At 41.7% G+C, this 10,662-nt stretch overlaps 1 long non-coding RNA gene across 1 annotated transcript; it reads right to left on the bottom strand.

The window, feature by feature from the left end:
- Positions 1-1,065: 1,065 nt before the first annotated feature.
- On the bottom strand, positions 1,066-7,611 carry LOC143670158 (uncharacterized). The gene is made up of 2 exons (XR_013169285.1): positions 7,381-7,611; positions 1,066-1,454 (listed from the first exon to the last, which is right to left on the bottom strand). It is a non-coding gene; the product is annotated as an uncharacterized LOC143670158 (long non-coding RNA).
- Positions 7,612-10,662: the final 3,051 nt, after the last annotated feature.

The following is a 10,662-nucleotide window of genomic DNA, read 5'->3' as shown; positions in this document are numbered from 1 at the left end:
CACCTGCCAACAAGGCAGCCGAGGAGGGTGCTTTAGGAAATAGAGCAAAGGGACAGCAGGGTGAGCAAGCTGCCCCACCTCGCCTCTTTTTCCTGCCCCGGATGATTTCCATTAACTCCACACAGCTGTCATTCTCCCACCAGCCACTTGTAAGAAATAGAACGGTATGTTTTTGAGCAAGGGCAACCTCTCTGCCTGTCAGAGGTGAGGGAAAATGAAAACAATGCTGGGTCTCGGTGCTGACTCCCCAAGATGTAACCCAACCACGTGGCATGTGAATGGGGGGAGGGGGCATGAGGTAGAGAGTGGGAGAGGGCTCAGTCTGAGGTCAACAAAAATCTGATTTTTTTCTTCCCTCATCGTTATACTCTCTTGTTTTCCCAGGTTGGTTGTTTATCATCTCTACATTTACACACACACACACACACACACACACACACACACACACACACACACATCCAGACAATGCTCACGTGAAGATCTTGGGGTTGAAAAGGACTTTAGAATTCATTTCATCTAACTTTCTTCCCAATGCAGAAATTCTCTCTGCAGTACCCTTTGCTGATGGTCAGTCAAATCCTGCATAAATGCTTCCAATGATGAGTATCTCATTCTTTTATGAGGCTACCCATTAAAGTCCACTATATAATGTTTCAGATATTGTATTGTATGTGATAGGTTTAAAGCTATGAGCTAAGCCAAACCAGCCTCTCTGAGGACCACAGGCTTGGACCAAAAAGTTTGGCCTTTATGATGATATGATGATCCCAATTGTCTTCTGGGTCCACCACTCTCTGGCCTCTGATAGTTCTTAATTCTCAGAGAGCCTAAAGGCATGGCCATTATGTGTTTCAAATTGTGTTAGAATCACCTTTTCTTGTCTTTGCTGGAAGTAGTGTTCCCTGGGCATTACTTTGGGTCCAACTAGCCTAGATGGAAAATTTTTAAGTAACTCTGAATAAAGGGGTGCAATTTTCAAATGAAATGAAGGCAGATGCAAGCTGGAATCGTATAAAGGACATTCAAGTTGGTTTTCCCAGAGATGCTTAGAGACTATAATACCCATTTGCCATGTTTAATGTTTATTTTTCCTCAGGCATTTGTTTTGCTCCATTTTCCTGTAGGCTATCTCAGCTGTTTTACTAATGGTTCCGAGGACATTTCTACTGCAAGAATTCTATCAGCTAGGGCTCTTTCCAAGTGTTAAAAAATCAAACTCCAATTGCCTTATGGGAAGTGGGGAAAGTGCTGGTTCACATAACTCAGGAGTTCAGAGTATATGCTGCCTTTAGGTGAGGCTTGATTCAGGTTCTCCAGGGATGTCACCATGACCCAGTTTTCTCCATCTGGTGGCTCAACCTCACTCTCCTCTATCCATTGGCTTTATTATCAGATTCCACATGGTGGTAGGGTACTAGTAGTGGCTTCTCATTATTTTCTTGGTTCCAAATCTTCTAGAATAAAAGAAGAGAGAGGAAGGGTTTCTGGTAGCTCATGTCAAAGTTCTAAGATTTACTCTGATAGAATTGGCATAGACCATGTGCCAATCCCTGAATTAATCAATGTGGCCAGGGAAATGTGCTGGCTGAACATGGCTTTGGCTTGTTTCATATGTCCCACGCTAGTGTGAAAAGTAAAGCCCCTGCTAGACATATGGACTTAGGCTTTGGAGAGGGATCCATGCCCAAATAAAAACCTGGGTTGTTGCTGGAAGAAAGGATAACACATGCTAGAGAGGCAAACTAAGAATGTCTATGACAGAGACAACCATTAATTTTCTTCCTGGATGCTTCCACCTCCTCAGTGGGACTCACACATAGATATACACAGGAAACAGCTAGAATTGGCAGCTGCAACTTCAACACAAAGAGAGAGAAATCTGGAGTTTTTTTTTGGAATAAAACAGCTAGAGGAGCTTTGAAATCAGTGCCAATAACAGGAGGGTGATGGAGGGAATTCCACTCTGGGTTGGAGGTAAGGGGAGGAAAATGGAAGGAGTCAGAGGACAAATATGTAAGTGGTTTGGCCACAGTATCTGCCAAACCTCAATAACAACAATAATAATAGTAATACTTTGCAATAATGTATATCGAGCATAATTCCAGACATTATGAGGTTGGAACAATTATCATCATCATCCCCATTTAACAGATGAGGAAATCAAGGCCCAGAGAGGTTAAGCAACTTGCCCAAGATTACAGAGCTGGTAAATGGTAAAGCTGGAATTTAAACTCTGGTGGCTCTTAAACCCCACACTATAGTGCCTCCGGTATATGAAATGAAAACACAGAAATGGCAATTCTCTGGTAACCCTAGGGACAAGAATACGGCTGAGGGTATGGCTGAGCCATTCTCTGGAGATGATAGCCTATGAAACCCAGCAGAAGAACTGAGGAACAAGAGAAGGAAACCTCACTTCTTCACAATAGAGTGAATATCTCTACACCACACAGTAAAGTGTCAAGGTCACAGTATAATAGGTGAAGTGTAAGGGAGTATTGGGAATGGATTAGCAATCTGAAGCCCTGGATTCTTTGCCAAGCCAACCACTAACTTACAGTATGACACACAGACAAAGTCACATAACCTTTCTGTGCCTCAGTTTCTTCTTTTCTGAAATAAAGATGACTGCTGCCTTACTTCCCTTTTTGTATCATTATGGGGATTAGACAAGAAAATGTGGGCACTTTGCAGAAATATAAAGAAGTCCTGGTTATAATTATGCTTTCTATAGGCACTTAAAAGCTTATTTACAATAATTTATGACATTGCTATTGAGGTACTTTTTATCTTTAAAAAAGCCAACTTTTCAGAAAAAGCTTATTTTTCTAAATCCTTTAGAAATAACTTCCACTTAAAAAATTACATGTTCGATATAGGAAATTTAGACAACAAAGATGAATATAAAGAAGAAAATAATAAAATCATGCAGAAAAATCTATTAAACATTTTGGTTTATAGTTTATTCAGCTGGTTTTCTATACTTGAGTATAATTTTTTTCAGCTAACAATGTTTCAATCTAATATTTTATCTTGCATGCATGCATCTTCTTTACTCTTTTATAACAGGCTTTTTTTCCACTTAGTGAATTATGAATATATTTCCTTGTCAAATTAATTTTTTACAATAGTGATACCTAATTTTTATCATCATCCATAGTAAAAAATATATTTACATCTACTCAGGACACATGCACACACACACACACACACACACACACACACGCCCAATACTTGTCATTACTTTATATGGTGCACCCTGATACGTTCTGTTCTTTTCTATTTCATAATGACATAGGATATCACTATGCATGATATACACCATTTCATGATTTACTAGATTACATGATCCACATATAGATCGCAATTTTCAGTTTGAAAACACTAATGTACAATATCAGTTTTATTGAATAGAGGGTAGTTCATTTCACAGATATACCATAATTATTTACAAATCTCCACACTATAGGACATTTGTATCATTTCTAATGTTTTGCCATTCATTCTTTTATTCACTAACTTTTTCAATGCGTACTGAGCAGCTACTATATGCCAAGCACTGTTCTAGGTGCTTGGGAGCACAGCAGGAAACTAGACAGAAGCCATCTATGTGGGTTGGGGAAACAGATAATACACACATGTACAGACCAGAACAAATCAGGGAGTGATGCAATGGAAGGTTAATTTAAGTAATGATCAGGAAAGGTCTTTCTGGTGGATGATATTTAGGGTGATACTTGAGTAACAACCTGGTATCATTGGACCATCTTCTTGAGAAGACCTTGGGTTAGAGAAGCCAGGCTGGGGGGCCTTAAGAGGGTCCAGAGCTTGGCATACTTGAGGATCAAATGATTGCCAGTGTAACTGGAGTGAGCAAGGTGGAAAGGAGGGTCATAAGAGTTGACGTTGGAGGTTGGTGGAGGTCAGATCATCCAGGACCTTCTATAATAAACATGTTCCATCTTTGCTTATTCCCACAGTCATTTCTTAAGGAAAAAGCTCAGAAAGCATCATGAACTGCAACAACTGTGAGTAGGGAGCATTGGGATGGCAGGGAGACTGAGAAGCTGTCATGTTTTTTCTGAATGAGGGCTTCTGTGCTGAAGAGTAACCAAGTTCTGTTGGAGGAGTGTGGCCCAGATCCAACACTTTGTCCTGTTCCACATTGGCCTCCTTTGATGGAATATTAAGCTCCCAGAGAATGGGGTCTTTGTCTAATTCACTGTTATGCCCTCAGCACCTGGCACGATGCATGACCCACAATAGTAGCTCAATAAATGCTTGTGAAGCAAACAAATGAATAAATGAACACCCTACCCCATCCCCAGTCTATAGGCAAAGGACAGAGGTGATTTGTGAGAAATATTCCCTCACATTCATGTATTCTCCAACATGATCTTCTATCCTCAGGCTAACAGAGGAGAAAGGCCTTCCCTGTGGTGAAAGGTGGTGAAACAGAGAATATTTCCTCCAGTTCCTTTCTGGTGAAGTCATAAATAATCTCTCAGAAGCCATTACTTATTTTATTTGGTCTTCTTTTTTTTCAAACGAAACGGCATGACGACTCACCAGCTGCTTTTTGCAATGAAAAAAAAAAAAAAGATAACACATTGCAATTGCCAGAAACAGATGTTGAAGAGGCCTAGAAATTTGATTTTTCCACATCAGAGACCCTGTTGTGTATTGAAATAAATTGACGGGTTATTGGAAGCTAGATTGTTGGTTTCTTTGAGGTTGTTCATTGTGTCGTGGGAGACGGATGGGGAACGGGTCCTGGAAGAGTCTCCAAAGGAAGCTCTTGCCTGCCAGGGTCTCCCTGCTGATTTGGCATTGGCTCCGTGTAACACAGCCTTCCCCTGCTCTGCTCCCTCATCGGCATCATAATCAGATGCCCTGGATAAACACCAGCGGGGTGGGACCGAGACATTTTATTCTGGTGGTTAATGAATGCCTCTCTTGACTGTTTTCCCATTTCTGAGTAAATGGCCTATGCCCAGTGCTTTAGAATACAGAAACATTCCAGAAATTGGTGCAGTGCTGCATAGGTGGAATAGGAAGAAATCAATGTATTACCTCCCTAAGGAATTTGAACTCACAGGTATGGTCACTGGGTAAAACAAAAACTGCTTTGGTCTTCATCAAAATAATGCACCTTCTGGTTTGTCTATGTGGAGAGGCTTTCTTTCTCTTTTAATCAAATAATCTACCACTTTTTAGCTTTTTTTTTTTGAAGTGTAGTATACATACACGAAGTGTATACATCATAACTGTACAAATCAATGGATTTTCACAAAGTCAACATACCCATGAAGCCAGCAAGCTGATGACAACATTACCAGCACCCCAGAAGACCCCTTCATGCCCTCTTGCAGTCACCTCCCCTACAAAGGGTGACCACTGTCTTGTTTTCTAACACAATAGGATAGCTTTGTCTGTTTTTGAACTTTATATGAACGACATCATGCAGTCTACATTCTTTTGTGTCTGGCTGCTTTTGCTCAACATCCTATTTGTGGGATTCACCCATACTTTTTTGTATAGTTGTAGCACAATTATTCCCATTGTCCTATAATGATCCATTGTGTGCATATACCACAATTTATTTATCCTCTCTACTTTTGATGGGCATTTGGGTAGTCTCCAGATTAAAAAAAAAACTTTTTTTTCGTATGCTGTATGGCAGGGTCACATTTCATTCCTTTTCCATGTGAGTATACTATTGCTGCAGTCTTTGTTGATTTTTGTTGCTGCTGTTGTTTGTTTTTGTTGCTTTCTTTTGTTTGTTCGTTTGTTTTGGGAAGTACATGAGCCAGGAGTCGAACCCGGGTCTCCTGCAGGGTGGGCGAGAATGCTACCACTGGACTACCCTCGCAGCCCCAAAAGGCTGGTCCGTACAGGGACTGAACTCCAGATTTTTACTATTGCTATTTTACTGTTAATATTTTAATGCTTTGCTTTAAACGTGGCTTTGCACCAATTTGTACTCCTGTTACCAGTGCACAAAAGTTCCGGCTTCGGTTATTAATGCTATTGTGTCATCATTCCCTACCCGCCTTCTTTGGGGAACTTTCACCTGCTGCCACTGTGAATAGCTGAGAAAGTGAGCTTTGAGAGAATTCACTTGGAAAGGGCTATACTCAGGAGCTGTCTTTCCGTACTATCTCTTCTTAAGTAGTATACTTTCCGTATCCACAGCAGTACAGACTGCTCAGCATCTGCTCAAGTATGAAATTAATCTTCACATAATGCTGGCCAGGATTGGAGGAGGTGCAATTAGAGGAAACTAGTCTGGCGACTGAGATTTGTCTTTTCGGATTATGGTTTTGAAATGTCCCTGGTTCCCTGGATGTTAAAGCTTGCAGAAGGGATGAGGAGGAGCTAAAGTTTCTTTCTCCAAAGGAACCTAAGCAGGTGTCAAAGAGGCACAAGAATCAGTCGGAATCATAGTTAAGCTTTGTGCTGTCTGGATTCAAATGCTGGCTCTGTCACTTACTGACAATTGGGCAAGTTACTTTCACGTCTCTGTTCCTTAGTTGCCTCAGCTGCAGAGTGGAGATAACAGTAACGTCTACCTCTTAGGGGTAGATTTATGAGGACTAAATGAAGTAATACATATAAAGTGCTTAGAAGAGCAGCTGGTACATGGCAAGTGTTGGCTGTATTAGCACCGTTCTTAAATCCTGAAGCCCAGAAGCAGTGCCTGAGACCAGGATTCTTATTCGAGTTCAACTGGCGGAGTGTTCTCAGGAGAGGGGGAGGGCAGAAAGCAGGATATGGAAGGGGAAGGAGCTAGGTAGGGATATGGTCCAGCTGGTGTCCAGATCTCACTCAGGCTCTTGAAGCACCAATGGCACCAGATTTGTCCCATCTTGAAGGAAGGAGGCTGGGTTTCATAGCCCGTGTCATACAGTCATTGGCTATGGTCTACTGGGGGCAGGGCACTCTTGGAGCAGGAAACACCCATGTTAGCTCAGGGCAGTCCTGCAGAGTACTGTAGTTGTGAGCTTTTAGCAGCCAAGGCTCACAGCAGTTGGGGGGCTGGGTACACTTGCCAGAAAAGGAGATTTGGATGGGTCACCAAGAGATTCTTCCTAACAAGGCTTTTATTTACATTCTTATCAGAAGAGTTGCAAGATCCCCAGTCTTTTAGAGGCAAAGCAGGTAGCTTCCTGGGCATTCACAGTCAGACACAAGAGTACCCACATGTGCCCATGAACCCTACAAGCCTGTAGGTGCGGATGAGTGATAAGTGTATGACTGTGCATGTTCTTACACTAGCAGTTGCCTCAGTACACACTTAGAACATTAAGGCTCCCCTGAGAGCATGTCCCGTATGCTCAGCAGGCCCCTCCCTTCACCCTGCCTCTTAGGGACACTTACCTTTCTGGACCACCACTTTTAATCTACGTTCTCTGCTTTCTGGCCATGTCCATCTCTGTGGAAGAAAAGGGAAAGAAATGTGCAGAAGGCATCATCTATTTGAGGCTTTCTGGATCCTTGGTCTCTTTGCTCTATGGCGAAATGTCGCCACACCAACAGCTCATGACTTAATCAGCACTTGGATAATCTGCTCCTCTCTTTGGGAGATGGAAGCAAGCGAGCTCTGCCAGATGTGTGTTTGGTTTCTAGGAGGTGGCCCTGCCAGCCACGGCTCTCAGTAGCCAGATATCCACTTGCACAGGACAAGGTGACATTAAAGCAAGATGAGTCATGGTATGGACAAATAGGAAGCCGCTTTCTTCCCTGTCTCTGTATCCAAAGAACGCAGTAGGAGCCTGAGAATGCCCAGGCATGGGTAAAGGTGGTGATTTCAAGGATATGAGTGAGCCAGTATAATGCTAGCCCACATGTTTCTTAATTTCAGTTCAACAAGTAGGAGAGGTACCTGCCTGGGAGGGAAAAACTTGGAAGTGAAAATAGAACATACAGCAGTATGAGGCTGAAATCTGCAACGTGTACCAACTCCAAACTCTGGTTTGTTAGACAGTAAGTAGTTCATTTGTTTGTTCATTCGTGCAAGTATTAACTCAGTCAACTGCTATTTAGCAAACATCCTCTATGTGCCAGTTTCTGTACTCTGTGCTGGACCCATCAAGGAAATTAGTCACAAAATAAATAACCATTATTGTGATGAGTGCTACAAAAGGCCAAATCCCACAGGAATTGGGAGCCTGTGCATATTGCTCACTACCAGGAGCAGAGTTGGGAAGTTTTTTTAGCAGAGGGATTGCTGCTTCTGACACACAGAAACCTAGTGGGCCCAGCAGAGGGCCAGAGCCAGAGAGCTTTTACAAATAAGATTTTGCATTCCAGTGCTTTGAGTGTAATGAACGACTGCATAAATACCTATCAGTTCATTCACACATTCATTTGACAAACACCTGAACACTTCCAGGACACACCAACTGGACTCATTCCTGATCCTTCAAGTAGTGATATTTTCATTTTCTGCATCGACAGCATCATTACTCCCTCCTATCCTCTTTGGGTCGTTTTACTCAGACATACCTGAAGACCAGCTGGGTAGGGGAGAAGTGAAAAGGAAAGCCTAGCAGAAGGATAAAATGATCCCATCAAGAAAAATCATTAATTGTGGCTCCTAAACATTTCCTCCAAGTTGGTTATAAAGTAGGTAGTGAATTGTCATGTGCTAAGCGGGAAATTTTGTTTACATCTTTACCCCAGATGAACCACAAGAGACGTGCCCACTGTTCCGTGTGATTGTTGGTCACTACATGACTCAGTGGTTAAAACAAAATCCACGGGACCTGACTCCTGAGGCCTGCACTTCACCATTGGCCATGACTTCCTCATTTCTTTTTATGGCTGGTGTATCTGGCTCTTTAGAATAGCATTTCATGAGGCTAGTGCAGTCATCAACTCCGCATTTGAGCTCAATGAAGGCTGGATAGGCCCGATAGGCAAGGTAATATACTAGCACAGCTGTAGTAAGAGTAAAAGTAAGAGCAGTAAGCAATTATTGCATGTATTGAGGACTATACGTAGCACTTGCTACTCATTATCTCATTTAATTCTCTCCACCTTCCCAGGATGTAGGTATATCGTTATCTTATAATAGAGGGCAGTTCGTTTGCCCAAGGTCACTGTGGCTTACCTGGCAGAACCAGAACTAGAATCAAGGTCTTTCTGACTGCAAAATCCATTTTCTTAATTATTTTGCTTGATTGTCTCTCAAGAAAGAGGGCTTTGGCATAAAAGAAAAAAATCAAGCTGCCACTTAAAGCTCTATAACCACAGGAAGATAGTTAGACATGTACTTTTCTTGTGACTCTGAAAAATGCAAACCGTTCACTGGATTTATGAGGAATATGTAAGTTGATTAATGAGTATAAAGGTACATAGTATGCACTCACCAGTTCCCTTCCTCTCTGAGAAAATCACTTGGATTCCTTTAGAAGGTAGAAATCAAGGAAGAATTAGTTCAAATAGAAGCTCTTCAGAGGCCTCAGATGGACATTGCCTAACTTTTTCAAGCTCAGGAAGGATTCTAGAGAAATTGCCCCACCTTCAGCCCTGTGACCTGTTCCTGAGTAAACGCCAACAGGAAACAGTGAGGAGTGACTACTTGTGTCAAACGGGATAACCAATGTGAATGTTTCGTAAATTATGAAACTTCTCACAAACACAAGGCATTATATAGCCCTTTGGAGATTTTAATCAATAACCACGTGACACTGTGGTTGCTTTGAGAGAAGAGAGGTAAAAAACTAAGCTCTAGATGACTGAATATTCACAACTTTGGTGAAAGCGCTCCTGGCACTTTGAGACATTCCGTTCCCTGACTGATTGTCAAAGCCTCCAGAAAGGGAGCCCAGTGACTCCCCATCTCCTGGGTTCTGACTGGGCAATGAGTCACACTCCCGTCCCCATGCCAGTCCCCTTTGGCACTCCCCAACTGGCCTTCCTGCAAGCTGTCAAAACCAGTTCAGAGTCACACTTCTGACAAACCTGCTTAGGGCTGCCTGTGACAGAGGACACTCGGGGAACACTAGTTGAAGGCCTGGCTCTAAGTCATGGCCCAGCCTCAGGCTAGATGAAACTCAGCTCAGTCTTGCCAATGTTAGTAAGTCTTTTTAAAGGACCAACTTTTTGCTTTGTTGAGTTTCTCTATTGTACATGTTTCTTTCATGCGCTCTCTCTCTCTCTCCCTCTTTTTTTTTATCATTTCCTTCCTTCTACTTTCTTTAAGTTTAATTTGCTCTGTATTTTTTTCTAGCTTTTTGGGATAAATACTGAGATCGCTGATTTTTCAGCCTCATTTTCCTATACATGAATTTGAAGCTCAAAATTTCCCTATAATTCTGGTTTTAGCTGTATCCCATAAGTTTTGATGTGCTATATTTCCATTATTGCTCAGTTCAAAATATCTTCTAATTTTCATTGTGATTTCTTCTTTTACCTAGGGATTCTTTAGAAATATAATATTTTAATTCCAAATATGTGGGAATGTTCTAGTTATCTTTTTTGTTCAATTGGTTTCTAGATTGGTCCAACTGTGGTCAGGGAACATTAAGTGATTTCAATCATTCAAAATTTGTTCTGATTTGCTTTATGGCCCAGCATATATTTGATTTTTGTAAATGATTCATGTACTATATCTGTTATCTATATATCTATATCTGTATCTATATCTAGCTATAT

This window comes from Tamandua tetradactyla, chromosome X (genome assembly GCF_023851605.1).
Source record: "Tamandua tetradactyla isolate mTamTet1 chromosome X, mTamTet1.pri, whole genome shotgun sequence".
In the NCBI taxonomy this organism is placed as follows: Eukaryota; Metazoa; Chordata; class Mammalia; order Pilosa; family Myrmecophagidae; genus Tamandua; species Tamandua tetradactyla.
This window is presented reverse-complemented; position numbering and strand designations above follow the sequence as displayed.